At 37.4% G+C, this 17273-nt stretch overlaps 1 long non-coding RNA gene across 3 annotated transcripts in view; it reads left to right on the top strand.

Moving 5' to 3' along the window:
* Window positions 1-7062, top strand: part of LOC150056413 (uncharacterized) — an 81732-nt gene extending 74670 nt beyond the window's left edge. For 2 of the 3 annotated variants that reach the window (XR_016537325.1, XR_016537323.1), the window contains exon 6: window positions 5160-5693. This is a non-coding gene — a long non-coding RNA (uncharacterized LOC150056413). Of the gene's footprint in view, window positions 1-5159; window positions 5694-6487 lie in introns of those variants that run through there. The other variant, XR_016537324.1, reaches the window with a different exon arrangement.
* The last annotated feature ends 10211 nt before the right edge of the window (window positions 7063-17273 follow it).

Below are 17273 nucleotides of genomic sequence, written 5' to 3' on the forward strand. Positions count from 1 at the left end.
GGACCGTATCCAAACCATGTTGGGTTTTGTGAACCTTCCATACGATATTTACTATGTTTAATGAAAAGCTTGAGTTCTCCCTTTGCTAAGGAGTGGAGCCACTATCATTTTGATATTCCACTAGTCTTGTCAAATTTATGGAAAGGAATAAAATCCACAGAAGATGGGTGGTTAAGTGGATCATGTCTTCTTCCTCCTATTTCTGGCCATTCTTTGGTACTTTGCTGCCTACCACTGCTTTCTACATTTCCCATTGTTTTTAGCATCCTTGTTCCAGCAAGAGACAGAGCTCTGCAGAAAGCAGATTTGCCTGGTGCCTGTTCCGTAAAAACACAGGACACTCCTGCATATGCTGTGTGTTAAGCCCTAACCAGGTTAACGCCCCTCTGCCTGGGCCTTTGGAAAAGAATCCCAAATTGTCATATGTAAAGGGACATTGCAGTGGTGATTTTTATTTCCATGAGATTAAAAGTGAAACATGGAACCACAAAGCTGGTTTATGTCATCTCCCAGTCAGAGTCGGCAGTCATGCCAAAAATTAGATATTTGATAGGTTTGTGAACGAAACAGATGCAGAGGGATGCCATTCCCACAATTTAGGCTCCTTCTTATCTTTAAGCGAGAAAGAACATTCCAGATGAAGAAAATCTATTTTATTGGCTTTAAAAAATAGCAAAGAAAATGCAGAAGTAAAACAAAATTGTTAACTTAAAACTGATGTCATTCTTGGGAACTTACAAACTGCAAATTGGTGTTTTTAACTTAAAAAACCATGTCATCCAAGATACACTTCCTTGATATTTTCATATGTGTACATTTTTGCCTCACTGTGGAGTTACAATTGAGAGAAATACTCATGTGTTATATTCATGTATGTGAATGTAGGCAAGAAAAAAATAAAGAGGAACCCATAAACCTCCAAAAGGCTAAAACATCCAAAAAGTGTTCTCTCAACCTTTTTTTTGGTAAGCATTTTGTGTCCTATTCTTTTTATTTAATTCTGCCAGCTGTCTGCTAAACAAATCTAGCCAGGTGGGGCTTACAACCCATGACTAAAAAACCTACTAGTGCAGCTGTCCAGCTTGCCCGGAGGAAGAATTCAAACAAATGGCAGGAACGAAAAGATTGTTTTGTTTTCAAGAAAGTAACTAGTGTACCTTCTTTGGGTTCAGTTTTTGTTCTGTTTGCTTTATGTTAATCCATATCTTCCTAAGTTTTTTAAAAATTTGGTGAAATGCAAAAATCATATCATATCATTCCATAAAAATTTAAGGTAATTTTTGTTACAGTCTAACAACATTTTTATATAATATTCTTTTAAATAAATGCTTTATTTAAGCACTGATGTGGTTTTGTTTGAGGTACTCATTACTAAATCTCTCTCTCTCTCTCTGTCTCTCTCTCTCTCTCTCTCTCTCTCTCTCTTTCCTGTGTCTTAGGCTGATACATGTTATTAGTGAACTGTGACTGAACTTTATTTCTAAATATTGCATAATTAAATATGTAGCTATTTAAAGGTGAATGTTGGCATGGCTTATTCATGAGCAGAGGAACAGAACAGCCTTCTTTGCACTGCATCATCAGTCGACCTCAACTGTGAATTTCTAGTCAGCAAATGGGCTCCTCCTCATTTGGTGCATTTGAGCAGAGGAAGGGAAGAGCTGTGCTAAAAATGATCACTCTGCCATCTGATCTGCAGCTCTGCAGCTCTATTGATGACAGATCAATGTGCATAAACCACTCAGTTATAGTCCCATTTATTTGACACTTATCAACTCAGTAAATCTTGAAATTTTCATTAAATCTGCCTCAACCCTATTATGATCTCCTGAAAAAGGCTGCAAGCCAGTCTCAGTGCTTGCTTCCAGCATCTATTGAAGAGGTGTGATGGTCATGGCAGGATTAGAGCGTGATACTTCCTGGAGCCAGGCTTGTGTAATGCCTCATAAGATAGGACCTGGGATTCTAGTAGCAAATAGAGAAGCCCAGCATCTCTGACATGCACAAGAAACAAATATTAGCTGGCTGTGGCATTAATTTAGATCTGTCTTCCTATTTGGGTAGATTTGGCAAAGTACTAAAACCAGGAGATTCACACAGTCAGTTTCTGTTAGGAGACTGGATTGATCAATTGCCTTATTCTGCCACTTGCAGGAACACAAGGAGACAGTACTTATAGTCTTAGCTATAAAGATCAAAATAGCATCAGAATAGGCCAGTGAAGCCAGATGACTGCTCCAGGTGGCTCTGTTTATTTTTACCGTGTACGAAGGATATCAACCAGAGTGTTCATAATCCAAAGGAAAAGGCTAAATTTTCATAAGGAAATCAAAGTATTGGTGCAGAAGTAACCCTTACAGTTGTTTTTTCTTTAATGAAAAGGAGTGATAGGGACTTATTGGTATTAGTATAATGCATTAAACTACATAAGAGTCATGTCATTACTTAATCTTTAGGGAAATTACACATGCATTTAAAGACTACAAGTGGATACATTGTATAAAGATGTACTAACAATCTAGGGTAAAGAAAGTAAATCATCCCATCGTCATCTCTTTTTCTAATACCCTGATAGCCCAGGCCATGTGCAATTTCATGTAGCAGCAACTATCTTTTTTTGTTTGCTTCTTTTTTATTTTTATTTTTTTGGTTTGGTTGTTGTACTGGTACAAGGGTTTGTCCCTGAGTGCCTGTGCTCAAGGTTAGAGCTCTACCACTTTAACCATATCTTCTCTTTTGGCTTTTGGTGGTTTGTTGTAGATTAGAATCTCATAGACTCCTGCACAGGCTGACTTTGAACCTTGACCATCAGCTTCCTGAGTAGCTAGGATTACAGACCAGTATGAGTCACCAGTGCCCAACCCATTTTTATTTTCATTAAACTAAAGGTTCTGTATTCCTTCAGAAATGTAGGCTTAGCAGTGTGAACACTAACATGTTGCTTCTCTACAACTGTGGTTAAGCAGGAATAAGCACAAAGAAAAATTTCCCACATATTGCAAATAGAGCATATTTTGTTCTCAGTATCTTACACTGATAAGAGGAATAAAATAATTATTTGTTTAAGAATGAATATCCCTTGTGGTTGGGAACAGGAGGGAAAAACTGGGAGAGAGCATGAGAAGGGGTGACAGTGTTCACAAGAAACATACTCTTTATCTGACTTATGTAGCTGTGACTCCTTTATACATTACCTTTACAATAACAATAAATACATTTCTGAAAAAGAATATCCTCAGAACTATGCAAGTCAGAAGTGGTGGTTTGTATAAAAACATTAGAAAGGAAATTTCATTACATATCCTGTTTCTTTTCTTTTTCCCATTATGTATGCACGTGCATATGAATCTGTTTATATTTAAAACTCTCTTTAAATAAATCTTTAAATGTGGGCAAGGATTGCTCCATAATGGAGTGCAGACAAGTAAATCCATAATACATGCATTTTCTATATTTTCTCCCTTTGCAGATTGATGAATGGAGCACAAAAAAATAAATAATTGATACTTATAGTAACAGAAATCTGTATATGTGTTAGACAAAGATCTTAGTAATCATAATTTCCAAGCATGTGGTCAGCATAAACTAATATTACGGAGAGTGTGAAGCTTCCCCTCACAGCATTTTCTCCATTAGCAAAAACATTTACAATGGAAGCTAACAATTTCAGTTGAAAATAAGTTTGTAATTAACAGGACAATGTGCCTTTCCAGACATTCAAATATGATGTGTCCTTCTATAAATGATAATTTCATAAAGAAAATTCTCCTGCAAAGCAGCTAAGCCTTAGATGTTATTTTTGTATTACATCTGTGCTATAAAAGGGGAATGAAATATATGCTCTTCCTCCTACTTCTACCCTCTTCTTCCTCCTTTTCTCATTCTTTCTTTCTCCTCTTCTCCTTCCTAACCTGTTCTTCTCAGACCTGTATCTTACATCTCATAGAACTCCTATCTCTTCCTCCAGGCCCACATCATTTTTTTCTGGTAATTTGTTTATTTACAATTCTTAGAATCATAAAACTAGGTTTAAATATTTAACCTTTAAAGGATTTCTCCATAAAAAAATGATGCTGAATAGTTATCACATCTTAAGAATATTTTTTTTCATGAAAATGCATGTTCTTATCATTTTTTATCCAAGCATACAAGTGTACCTTAACAATATCATATCAAATATAAGTGCACACATTCTGTACTTTGGTACTAGTGAAACACAAAATGAAAAGAATCTTGTGAGCTTCCCATTCTTCTGCACTGATTTTGGCATCTTTTGGATTTTAGCCCAGTGTACCAACAGTGTGTTTCTGTATCATGCAGGTAGAAGTGAGAATCTGAGGCTCATTTAACAGTGTGAATTTTCCCAATGTATCACAATTACATGAACACCTGTGCTTCCTAACTTTCTACTAACCTAATCTGGAAGTGTTGTTTAAATAATTGCATGTCAATATACTTGCCTTCATATTTAGCCTAATCTTCCAATCCCTTGCTTTTTTTGTTCTCTACTATCTCTTCTCTGTCCTCTCTCCTTTCTTCCTTGCCTTTAATTTTGCCTTTGTTTAATTTTCTTCACTCCACACCTTTATTCATTTTTCTCTTTCCTTTATTTTTCTTTCTTATCTCACACATTACTTCCTTTTATAGACTTTTATAATTCTGCCTTTAAGCTGTAATTCTTCTCGGTATGCATACAAATCCTAATATGGCAAACATTTTATTTTTATTTATTTTGCTACAGCCTAGCAAAGAGCAGTCACAGAATTTCATAGGCATGTTATTTAATTATTTAATTTCCAATCAAACATGTTTTTCCAGTTTCACAACAGTAATTCAAAAATCAGCAAGACTCTAGATAAGTGATATTTGCATTTAAGTAACTAGCCAAATGTATACCCTGCCCTCAGCCGGCAAATGCCTGTTGAGGCAGATTTTCCCTAATCTTCTAATGCCGCACTGGTTACAAGGCAGCCCTGTACTTCTGGTTTACAGCTCTGCTTAGATCCTGTTACAGTCCCACTTAGATCTTTCTTTTGGTATAATGGAATTTAATGAGAAGGGAAGCATGTTTTTAGTTTGCATTTCAGAAGAATTTATGGAGAAACTTAGGATATGCAAAATCACATTTATCCCCAAATAAGCCAAGGACTCATTCACAGAAAGAAGAACATGGCCTACCTGAATCAAAAAGAAAGAAATTCATCTTAAAAGTTTTGAAGTATGTCAAGTATTAAAGCATACTTTTTTGATGCCAACAAGTTTCCTACCTTTTCCCAGAAGTCCATCTTTAACTTTGTTACAACTCTGGTGCTCTGATCATTTGCTGCATGCATGGGTGGGGCTGTATCCTGAGACATCTGTGGACCAGAGATGCTGGCAGGGACCAAAGAGCTTTTCCATTGAAGTGAGTGCTCACAGGCTGGCTGCAAGAACACTTGATCTGAGATAACTACTTCCACATATCAACACCTTGTCAGTGGAAGTCTGAAAGACACAGAGGCTTCAGAGAAAAGAAAGTACCTGCTTTAGGAAAGCAAACCAGCTCTTTCCTTCTACCACCTGGTCTATGCTGTACAAAAAAGAAGAGACATCATATAGAAATAAGAATAAAGCAGATTATGGTGCTGGTAAGCTTTGGTTTTGGCGTTCACATTATGAATTTTTAAAAGTGGAAAGTAGAGATGATCCTCCAAATTCAAGGGAGTTCAGTCTAGTTGGAAATATATCTGTAGCGGCATGTTGGGATTCTTGGGGATGTGGTGCACAAGTAATTTGTGATTATTAATAATTTTCAGGTGATTTACTTGAACCTAAATGAGAGCAGAGGCTTTGTAATTTCATTTTCACTCTGTGCCATTTCCATGTGCATCCTTGAGTGAATGAGAAGTGAATGGCGGTAGAGTAAATGTCCTAGGCATTGGGGCATCCTCAAACATTCACGGTACAACATCCCAGGTGTGAACATATAATGCCATGTTTTTACAGTAGGGGTAAAAATCGCATGAATATATCCATTGCTTTAGGATTTGAGTTGCTAGTAGTTGTTTAGCCTTACTGGGTCTCATTGTAATGCTGCTACAATAACTGCAGAGCCTAATTTGGTTAATTTCTTCAGTAAGGTAATCAATAAGGATTCAAAAGATCATATAGTAGTTTTTTTTCCTATGGAAAAAACCATACCAAATATGCTTAGAATAATTGGGAGCCGAGCACTGTCTGATTATTTCCTAATAAGAGTGCTATAGTGACTCGGTTGAATTTGTAACAGAAAATTGCATGTGGGTTCCGAAGAAGCAGTTGAATGTGTGAAAGAGGTTTTATAAATGAAACTTCTTATGAGAAAGAGCTCACAATTGGTTTGGGAGTAAGTAGGCATTAGTTTGTTTGATTGCTAAAATTTAAACTGGACATATATACTGCATATAGATATTATGAAGGGAAATTATATGTGATTTATATATTGATTTTGTATCCAACTTCTTTTTAGAAAATAAGTTCCATGAAGAAGATTTTGTGTTTACATTTATACTGACAGCACAGGCAACACCTACAACTTGTTATGAAATGGAAGAGCAATAAGTATTGGTTGCATGAAGAATAATAAAAACCCACTACATTTCCCCAAGGAAGGTTAGCATCACATTCCAGTATCTTATCCACTGTTCCAGTTATCTTTGAGAAGGAGAAAGAAAGAATAATAAAGAAAAAAGAAAGGAAGGAAGGAAGGAAGGAAGAAAGAGAAAGGAAGAAAGAAAGAAAGAAAGAAAGGAAAGAAAAAAAGAAAGTGAGGAAGGAATAATGAAAGAAGGAAGTGAGGGAGGGAGGAAAAAAGAAAAAAGAGATGTAATAAAAATTCCAGCTAACATGATATTTCTGGTTCCTCAATTTATTTGGCAAAGTAAAAGTACAGGTTGAACTGTTTAAAAAAGATAAAGGTTACTTTCCCTCAGTTTTGACGACTGGAGCCTTTACACATGGTTTCAAAGTTGATTGAGCATGTAAAGTCCAATGAAGACAGATTCTGCAAAGGCCAAGAAATCCTATATTATGAGAGCCCCAAGTGAGAACACACTGCACCATAACCATGTGGAAATAATACTCTGTATCGGCAACAAAGGTTTCTATTTAATGAGAGAAAGTGCCATTGCTCTTGAAGGTCTAATTTGGTAAACATCTTACAGTGCTGACTCATCAGGACTGAAAATCCAATAATAAATCACTGCTGTGATTTAGCACTAATGCTGGAATTCACATCACGGAGTTTACTAAAGCTTCAGCTAAAACTCAAACAGGTCGCTGAAAGGTACATTTCATCAGCCAGCAATTTAAGTCCTATCAAAGTAACTTTACCCCAAGTGAGTAGCAACTGGCTACTTTGAAAGCAGTTAACCAGTAGGGCAAATGAGTTACATTAGTCCCTTATTAAAGGGGAATAATCTATAATGCTGGGTGTTTCAAAAGTCATTTTCTCCATCCACAGTAAACAATACAAAATACCAATCCAATATCTTTGTATTTAAATCATAGTAAGGAAGCCTTTAGATAATTGGCACTGCTTCTTATTAGGCCAAACTCCTTTTCAAGTTACAAATACTCACAAAAGGTTTATATTCTAAGGGACTGCTTTGGAGATGTGCAGATTTAGTTTGTAAGTACAAAGTGAACATGCAAATTGCCTTATCTTGTGGGATTCACAAACAACCATCATTCAGATTGATTTAATACATGGCTTTTTATCTTTAAAAGTGTTAATTAGAAAATAGGGACAGTTCTCTGAACACTTAAGAGTAATAAATAGATCAAAACAGCATCCATGCTTCTGTGATGGGACTTCTGAAGGCTTTGTAAAGGGATTAATACAATTGTCAAAAAGACCACAGTATACATACTTAATAGTGCTACCAAGCTACAATTACATTTTTAGGACCTCATCGCTAAGCTTTTCCATATGTGCTATGCTCAAGAAACTGATACCTTGCACAATTTTGCCTCTATACCTTGAAGTTACCACAGTACTTTCATTTTTCCACCTTAGATCCCCAAATATGTTCTATTGGAGAAGATTCTAAAAACAAGATTCAATTTTCATCAGGACACAATAAGCTGTAGAATCACACAAAATATATTAAGACAAAAATAATGAACATTCAGACCTTATACTGTCTCCATGCTGAAATCTAGAGGTAAGATGAGAAATATAGGTCTTTGAGAAGTCTTTTATTGCTTAGCTTAATGACCTCTACTTTAGTTTGACTGTACAAAATGAAAAAGTCATAATCTTTTTCATACAGGGATCTCACACAGGGATTAAGTAGTGTTGGAGGGTACTTAGCACTTGGGAAAGTGCTGTGTAAATGATGAAAATAGAGGAAATTCTTCAACGGTAGTTTTTCACTGAATTTAGTTACGTGGTTATACCATCTCCAGCACTAAAAGAACAAGTGAAACACCTTCACCCATGTATAAGGAAGAATAGACAAACAGACCCAAGGGCAGGGTTAGAACTCTTGGATCACAATTCGCCAAGTATGTCACTGACATTGCTTATCAGAATTTTGTAGGCCAAACTGTCCTCTGAGCCACTTCCTTCTTAGCACTGCTTTTTGGTTTATTGCTATTTTGTATTTACCAAATATTGCAACTTAATAATACATATAGGTGTCCAAATAGTAAAATAAATATAAAAGTAATGAAATTAACAAGGAAATTTTCTCCCCATTATATTTAGTTTCTTCTTTGTTGGAAAGACTTCTTTTTGTATTTTCAGAAATTTTCTTAGCAAAACACTTATTTTCCATTACCGTTCTCTGTAACCTCCTTCCATTTTCCAGCCCTTCTGTTTCATTTTCCTAATCATATTTTCCAAACTTTCTGCTCCACTGAAACCCTTCTGAGTGCAAATCTCACACTCCTCAGAATTTGGGCCCTTGACCGTCTTCCTCTGGTCTCAAAGTCCAATACCTTTCCATTTTTCTGTCCTTCATTTAGGCATCTACCTGCCTTTGAGAAACATTTAACATTCTCATCTGGCTTGCCCCCAGCCTCTGAATCCTTTGCATTGATTACATTTTCCATGCTTTCTTGAAGCAATACTGGTATAAGAAGAAAGTTTTGAAACTGATAGTTGGAAGTTAAGTATAAAATGCTTCTATTTACTCTCAGCTATGTTCTTTTCTTGTTCTTAGCTACTATGAACTATTCTGATACAAGGGTAGGATTGGCAATATGCTTGAGTGCTATACATACATCATCTTAATGAATTTCTTTATTAATCCATTACTTTTTAATGAAAAGCACAAAAGAACCATAGCTTCTCCTTTTTACAGATAAGGAAACAAGTTTAGAGGTATAAAATAGTTTGTCCAAGGTCCCATAGCATGTAAGAGGCTGAGCCAGAACTCATACTGGTCTAACTGCAAAGATTTTTAGCCACTGTGCTCTCTTGTGGTCATTTGCTTATATACTCCTCAGCTGACCTGCAGTCAATTCTAGTGGCCCATATGATCCTTCCCTTCTCCCACTTGTACAACTCCACATCAGATTATACTGCTTCCAAGTTCACTGAATATATCAAAGTGGTCCAAGGCATCCCATTCAAGGAGTCTCCTTTCTATGTTCTACTTCTTCCTGAGCAGTTATAAATTAAATGGATCTAGGCCAGACACCTTATTAGTAAGCAGATGAAGGTCCAGAGAGTAGCACTGGTGGAAGCTTACAAGATGAGCAAGCGTAGAAAGAAGATTAATGTTGAAGCTTTGTGTCCTTGTCCCAATAAATTCATATCCTGGAGACTCCTCTTAGAGGGTACGCGTGAGTGCTTGGTTATGTGTATATGACATTTGACCCTTTTATCCCTTTCCTCATGGGTTTCTATAATTTTAAAAATGACTTATCTGGGGCTGCTGCTTGCAAGCCCACTAATTTGGCCAAGGTATATGCTGTCCTTCAAGGTAAGACAGAAACTCCCTCAGGGTATTTAGAGAGACTAATGGAAGCCTTTAGGCAGTTCACTCCCATGGATCGGGAGGCCCCTGGGAATCAAGCAGCTGTAGTTATGTCCTTTGTTAGTCAAGCAGCCCCAGATATTAAGAGAAAGTTACAGAAACTAGAAGACCTGGAAGAAAAAAAAATATTCAAGATCTAGTAAAAATTTCCCAGAGAGTTTTTAACAACAGAGACGCTCCAGAAGAAAGACAGATAAGAGCCACAGAAAGGAAGACAGGTGGCTCAGTAATGCGCGGCTCACTCATTATCAAGGACTTAATAAGGAACCCTCTCAAGATTCTCTTCCAGCCTCCAACCCCCCTCAACCCTGCCTCTCTGCTACCGGATCCAGACTTAGCAGCCTCACTCCATGACTGCGCTAAGATCTTGGCCCAAGTGCACGGAGTAAGAGAAGATTTGCAAGACAAGCCTCTGCCAGATGCGGAGATTGTCTGGTTCACTGATGGGAGTAGCTTTATGCACCAAGGCCAGAGGTATGTGGGGGCTTCAGTAGTCTCTGTACAGAGAGAGGAACCTCCAAGAGGTCTGGCCCAAGCTGAGGGACCTGTACAAGACAGGACCACCTCCAGTGTCCCACCACTACAGACCAGGTGACTGGGGACTCGTGAAACGCCACCAGCAGGAGAATTTGGAGCCATAGTGGAAAGGACCTTTCCAGATCATTCTGACAATGCCCACCACTCTCAAAGTGGATGGAATGGCCTCCTAGATCCATTACACCCACACCAAGCCAGTGGACCCGTTTCTGGACCTCGTCAAGCCCTCAGTGGAAAAGACATCCTGGAGGATTGATTGGACTAAGAGCAACCCTTTGAAAATTAAGCTATGCCGCCAAAAACTGTAACTATGCTCACCACATGCTTTTGGGCTTTAATGTTTCCACTTCTGCATTTTAATTTACTTAGTGCCACTACCAACCCACACCAGCCCCAGTGCATCACGTGGGCCATCGTAAACCCTATAAATGGGCAAGTTATCAATAGCACAACCAGGGAGGAAGTGACGCCCTCCACATGGTGGCCAGAGTTAGAGTTTGACCTGTGTGATTTGGCCCCTTGCTCTTGCTAATATTGGCCCTCATTGTAGATCCCTGTATAATTAATAAATTAATTGCTTTTGTTAAGGACAGGATTAACACTGTTCAGCTTATGGTATTAAGAACACAGTATCAGTCCCTAGGTGACCAGGAATTGCGAGAGATTATTCTGGTCTATAAACCTAGATCCAAGATTGGATCTTAAAGTATCATGTGAGAGGGAGGAATGAAGGAGGAATGGACAAGCTAAGAAACCCCCTCTAGGCCAACCTTGTTTTCACCTTGCTCTGGGAAGTGAAGACTTTAGGGTCCAGTGGTTATAGTAAACATCTATTCCAGGAACACAATTAATGTACATAAATTCCAGTAACTGGCCTGTTTACAGGGTCCAGCGGTCACCAGGACCCAACAGTTAGTCACCTATACACAAAACAATTAGAAATATACTTGTGAATCAAACTAAATGTCAAACTAAATGTTACCCAATCATGAGCCTGTAGCCGTAACTTGTTTGTACATGATTATAAAAGCTGTGTAAAATCTTTGCTCGGGACCTCTCAGCATTACTGGCAATGAGTGTGTCGAGGTCCAGGTTCGAACTCGTAATAAACGACCCTTGCCCCTTTGCAAAAAAAAAAAAATGACATATCTTTCAATTGCGTTTTCTATTTAGATAGTCTTTCATTCTGTTACAAAGAAATATAAACAGAAAACACTCTGGGCCTTGCTACTTGCTTCTTCAACTTCTCTTCTCCTTCCTACCCCTGTCTCTCTTGCTCACCAACCCCAACCCCAGCAAAATTATATCATTTGAAATTTAGTTGTTTCCATGCATCACTATATCAACATTCCATTCTCTTGCTTTATGTTTTCTTACTTGTTTTCCATGTTGTCTGGTTGAACCTAATCTTCCTAAAGGCATTCTTTTCTTTAATTGGCTTTTTTTGCTTGTTTGTTTGCTTAGGTTTATTTTTTTCATATATTTTTATTGTAATTAATAGAAGGTACATTACTTCACAAACATTGATACCCTTTCTCATGTCTTGGTACCCATTTTCCTCCTTCCACCCTCACCCCTCATCTTGTTTTCCCCCTTCCCTATCTTATTTCAAAAAGCCAGATAAACATATATACAATATATCAGATAACAAGGTAAAATGCTGTAACAATATGAGATAACCAAGGGACAGCTAAAGAGATGAAAGATAACATAGTACATTAAGGACAACAATCACTCGCTATATGGTTTTTGTTTCTATATCCTGGAAGTCCTTTCATTTAGCATCATTTTATATGGCCTTATGTAACTGGGTTTTGTTCTATTGTAAATCTCTGCTAGGAGAGCCCAAGGTTTCTACTGATTATGACAAATGAGGGAAACCATCAAGCCTATGTTCCTTTGAGTCTGGCTTACTTCCATTTCCTTACAAATGGGGCGATGTCATTCTTTCTGACAGCAGGATAGAATTCCATTGTGTATAAATACCAAATCTTGTTGATCCACTCATCAACTGAGTGGCATCTGGGTTGGTTCCATATCTTTGCTATGGTAAATAGTGTTGCAATGAACATCATTGTGCTAGTGGATTTAGTGTGTCCTTGTTTCTGGACGAGTGGGTAAATGCCAAGTAGTGGGATTGCTAGGTCATAGGGGAGCTCTATGTTTAGTCTTTTGAGGAACCGCTATACTGCTTTCCATAGTGGTTTAATGAGTTTGCACTCCCAACAGTTTAGTAATGATCCTTCCTGGCCATATCCCTGCCAGCATCTGTTGTTATTAGATTTCTTGATCATGGCCATTCTAACTGAAGTGGTGTCATTCTTTAAAGAATTAGAAGAAGCAATCCCAAATTTCATATGGAATAATAAAAGACAATGTATAGTAAAAACAATTCTCAGCAGAAAAACAACACAGGAGGAATTTCAATACCAAACTTTAAACTATATTACAGAGGTATAGTAACCAAAACAGCTTGGTACTGGCACAAGAACAGGCCTGAAGATCAATGGAATAGAACTGAGGACCCAGATATTAACCCACAGAGCTATGGGCAACTAATCTTTGATAAGGGAGCAAAAAAATAGAATGGAAGAAAGACAGCCTCTTCAACAAGTGGTGCTGGCAGAACTGGTTAAGCACCTTCAGAAAGCTAAAGTTAGATGCTTCTTTGTCACCCTGCACCAAGATTAACTCCAAATGGATCAAAACCTCGAGGTAAAAGCAGATACACTGAAAACTCTACAAGAAGGAATAGGAGATACACTAGGCCTCCTTGGCACAGGTCAAAACTTATTTAATAAGGACCCAGAAAAACAACAAATCAAAAAAATCTGGGTAAGTGCGACTGCATTAAACTGCAGAACTTCTGTATGGCAAAGGACATAGCTAGCAAATTAAGTAGAAAGCACACAGAATGGGAGAAGATCTTCACTAACCATACAACAGCCAAAGGCCTCATATCTAAAATATATCAACAGCTCAAAAAACTGAATCACTCAAAAACTAATCTCCAAAGAAACAACCATCCCATTAAAAGACGGGCCAAAGACTTAAAGAGAGTCTTCTCTGAAGAAGAAATAAGAATGGTCTATAGACACATGAAGAAATGCTCAACATCTGTGGCCATAAAAGAAATGCAAATCAAAACAACTCTAAAGGCATTCTTATGCATTCTGATCAAATTCCTTCTCCATTCTCTATCATTCAAAGGCTTTCATAAAAGAAGATGAGGGGTCGATGAGGGGTGGAGGTCGGGGGGAGGGAAATGGGGACCAAGACATGAGAAAGGGTATCAATGTATGTGAATTAACGTTGAATTAATGCACCTTCTATCTGGCAAATATAATGTAACCCTTCAATTAATTACAATAAAAATATATGAAAAAAAAACAAAAAATACCCAAAGGCCTTCATAGCCTTAGTCACTGGAACATCTTCCTCCTCCTCCCCCTCTCCTCCTCCTTCTCCTCTTCTTCCTCCTCCTCCTACTTTCTTCCTCCTTCCTCTCTCTCTCCCTCGTTCCCTCTCTCACTCTCCCTCATCCCCCCTTCCCTCTCTTCCTCTCCCTCCCCCCTCCCTCCCTCTCCCTCTCTGACTTTTTCTGACAAAGGAGTAGAATTCAAGGCTTTGTGCATGCTAGACAAGCACTCTACCATTAGTCCACAGTCCCAGCCCTTCCAACATCATTTTTACACACATACATAGATAATTTTGTACTCTGGAATATGTATATATGTATACTGTTACACATACATGTATTATGTATTTTATGTAGATGTCTCATAGGCACTTGCATACTAATTCATCCAAACTCTTTCCATCATCTTACTAGATCATGAAAACTCGCACTTTCTCTTTCTAGATTTTCCTTTACACATGGAACTACCATTCTCCTCGGTAAGGTGAAAATTTCATGGTCATGATTGAGTTCATCTGTTGCTTTCATATCCAATCAGTTACCAAATCCACTCACCACTTCTCCATTGTTGATTGTATCTTGGTTTCCTTTTCCTTACTCCAGTCACCACTACTCTGGTTAAAGGTTTCACAATCACTTAGTTGAAAACCACAGTTGTTCATATGGTCTCCACTGGCTCTTGGTTTGTTCCCATACTTGTCCTGACTCCATTTCTCATGTTAACATTGGACCAATCTTTCCAGAGTAAAATTTTGACTAATGTGAAGATAGTTACAAGAATTAACTTTATAATATGGAAATATTAATTGTTTGTCTTATTCTGTCATTAACTTGGTTATGTATCTTTAAGTTCCCCCTAATGTCTGCTAAATAAGATAAAGTATAAGTCTTTTTAAAAGATCCTCTGTGATGTTCTCCAAGTTTATATTCCAGATTTATTTTCCTACTATTCCCAGCAGATTATATTCCATCCAATTGAGAACCTTACCACTTGTTGAATACTTCCAATTTTTTTGCCTCCTGGAGAAAAACATGACATCTTACCCCTCTCCTAGCATGAATTAACTCTACCCCAGAGAAACAGATGTAAGCTCAACAAATGATACCTGGCATTCTTTTGGAAATGTTAACCCCATAAAAGCTTTAGGCTTAGTACTGTCCACCTATTAGTTTTGCATGCTAGTTTGGAAATATACATTAAGACTTAATCTGTCACCTCAGTTTCTATTGGAAATGAAGGCATAGTTCAATTGCTGGAGCACCAGTTACAAGTGAAAAAGCTAAATGAGAGCACAAAGCCCTGAGTTCAATCCTCATCACTGGCACAATTATAATAACAAATAAAGGTATTTGAGAGGGAGTTCTTGTTGATAACAGACTTGATATAAGCCAAGAACATTATCTAACCACTAAAAGAGCTAGTTAAATCTTATACTACATATATTGAAACCATTTTATGAGAAATTATGATACCCTGGTTGTTGGTATTGTTTGGTCTTCTCCAGAATATTGTGTTTGGATACTAGTAAAGAGGAACATAGATGGAATGGAGTATGTTTAGAAAAAGATAGCTAAGGTGGTGTTAAGATGGGCTTTAACTATATAGCTAAGATGATGTCAGTATGGATTTTATCTAGTAATTTAATTGGAGAAGAACCAGGATAATTTAACTTGTGAAAAATTTACTAGAAGAATAACAATGTTTTCATGTATGTGATACCATCACTAGGATGAGGTATATGTATTTCAGCAAACAAACAAAAGAAAACAAATGGAATAATTGTTTAATCACTTTTTGTAAAAGAACTTTCTAGCAATAGTTTGCCCACAGAAGACAATGGGACTGTGTCCTATTGGTGGACATTATTTAAGCAGGTAATATTACAGGAGATGGAGGTCAGACTAGCTCTTGAGAAACAATTCTTTAGTAGTTAAGATTCTAAAAGAAAAATGTTTTAGTGTGTCTGGAATTATTTCACACTAAATAATAGTCAATTTGAGGAGATGGACGAGTGGCAAGAGATTACAAAGAAGTATGGAAGGGTGACATTGATCAAAATGCATCACACTCCTGAACTGATATGTTGAAGTGAAACTCCAGTATACAATTATGAGATGTATCTGACTTTGTTAGCTGGCATATTATATATATGTTTATTTGTTTATTTGAAATAGGAAAGGGAAGAACACAAGATGATTGAGAAGGGGTGGAGGGGAATGGGAACAAAAACATGAGAAGGGCTATCAATGTGTGAGAAGTAATGCACCTACTACCTGGTGAATGTAACTGTAACCCCTCTATACATTACTCAGACAATGAAAAAGAATAGTATATATAGTTATGGACACTATGCAACACTAGATCATGAGAATAAAACATGCATGTGTAAAAAAAGTAAACATAGTGGATATAACGTGTTAGTTCAAAGTTAGGAAAAAAATCAGGTTGAAATAGAAGTCTAAGGCAAAAAGATCATTCTCTTTTGGAAAATTGTGAGAGAAACCTCACCAGATCACATTTGACAAATATTATCCTTCATTGAAAGGTTGATGGTGTCTTGGCCACTAAGAAAGAGCATAGAGAATCTTTGGACTGATATGAGGGAGTTAGAGACTGGTCTCAAAACAAACTCCGGTTAGCTAGGGAGATAGTGAAAATAATGGCTTGTGAACTGTGTGGCTGTAAAAGGAAGTCATTCTGATGATGGTGTGGTTGTGACACAAGTCAATTCCGGAGAGACCAAATATACAGCACACTTGCACTGAAGTTCAGCGGATGAATTTGATCTTTACAGTCTCTTCTTGGCTATCTTTCTGTCCACCATCTGCATTCTATTTTCCTTGCACAGTACTCTGGCTAAACTTTCAGGTGCCATGCCTTCTTACAGAGTTGTCTATCTTTGGCCCTCCAATTGTCTTCAGGTTGTCAATTGCAATTTTGATCATGATGGAGTTTATTTCTCACAGATGCACTACCAGTGGCAGGAACTGGTCTTCAGTGAGTCTCTACTCCACCACCCCCACCCTTTACTTTTCAATATAACATTTTAGCTGCCACATTCTCTCACCACCTGTTTTTGCTCCAGATCAGTCTCAAAGTTATTTTATTTCAGACTAGCATGAATAGCCTTAATGCAGCGTTACTTGTATCAACAGAAAGAAAACGTTACCTGTAACCTTCCTCTAACTCATAGAAACAGTACCAAAAGCATCAGTAACTATAATTTATCACCTAAAAAGTGGCTGTGTAATTACTTACAAGGCTGCTTTTAGTTTTCAGTGTAGCTGTCTATGTCTATCTTTAAAACACTTTA

The sequence above is a fragment of the Megascapheus bottae genome, chromosome 12, assembly GCF_031878675.1.
Source record: "Megascapheus bottae isolate mThoBot1 chromosome 12, mThoBot2.hap1, whole genome shotgun sequence".
Taxonomy (NCBI): Eukaryota; Metazoa; Chordata; class Mammalia; order Rodentia; family Geomyidae; genus Megascapheus; species Megascapheus bottae.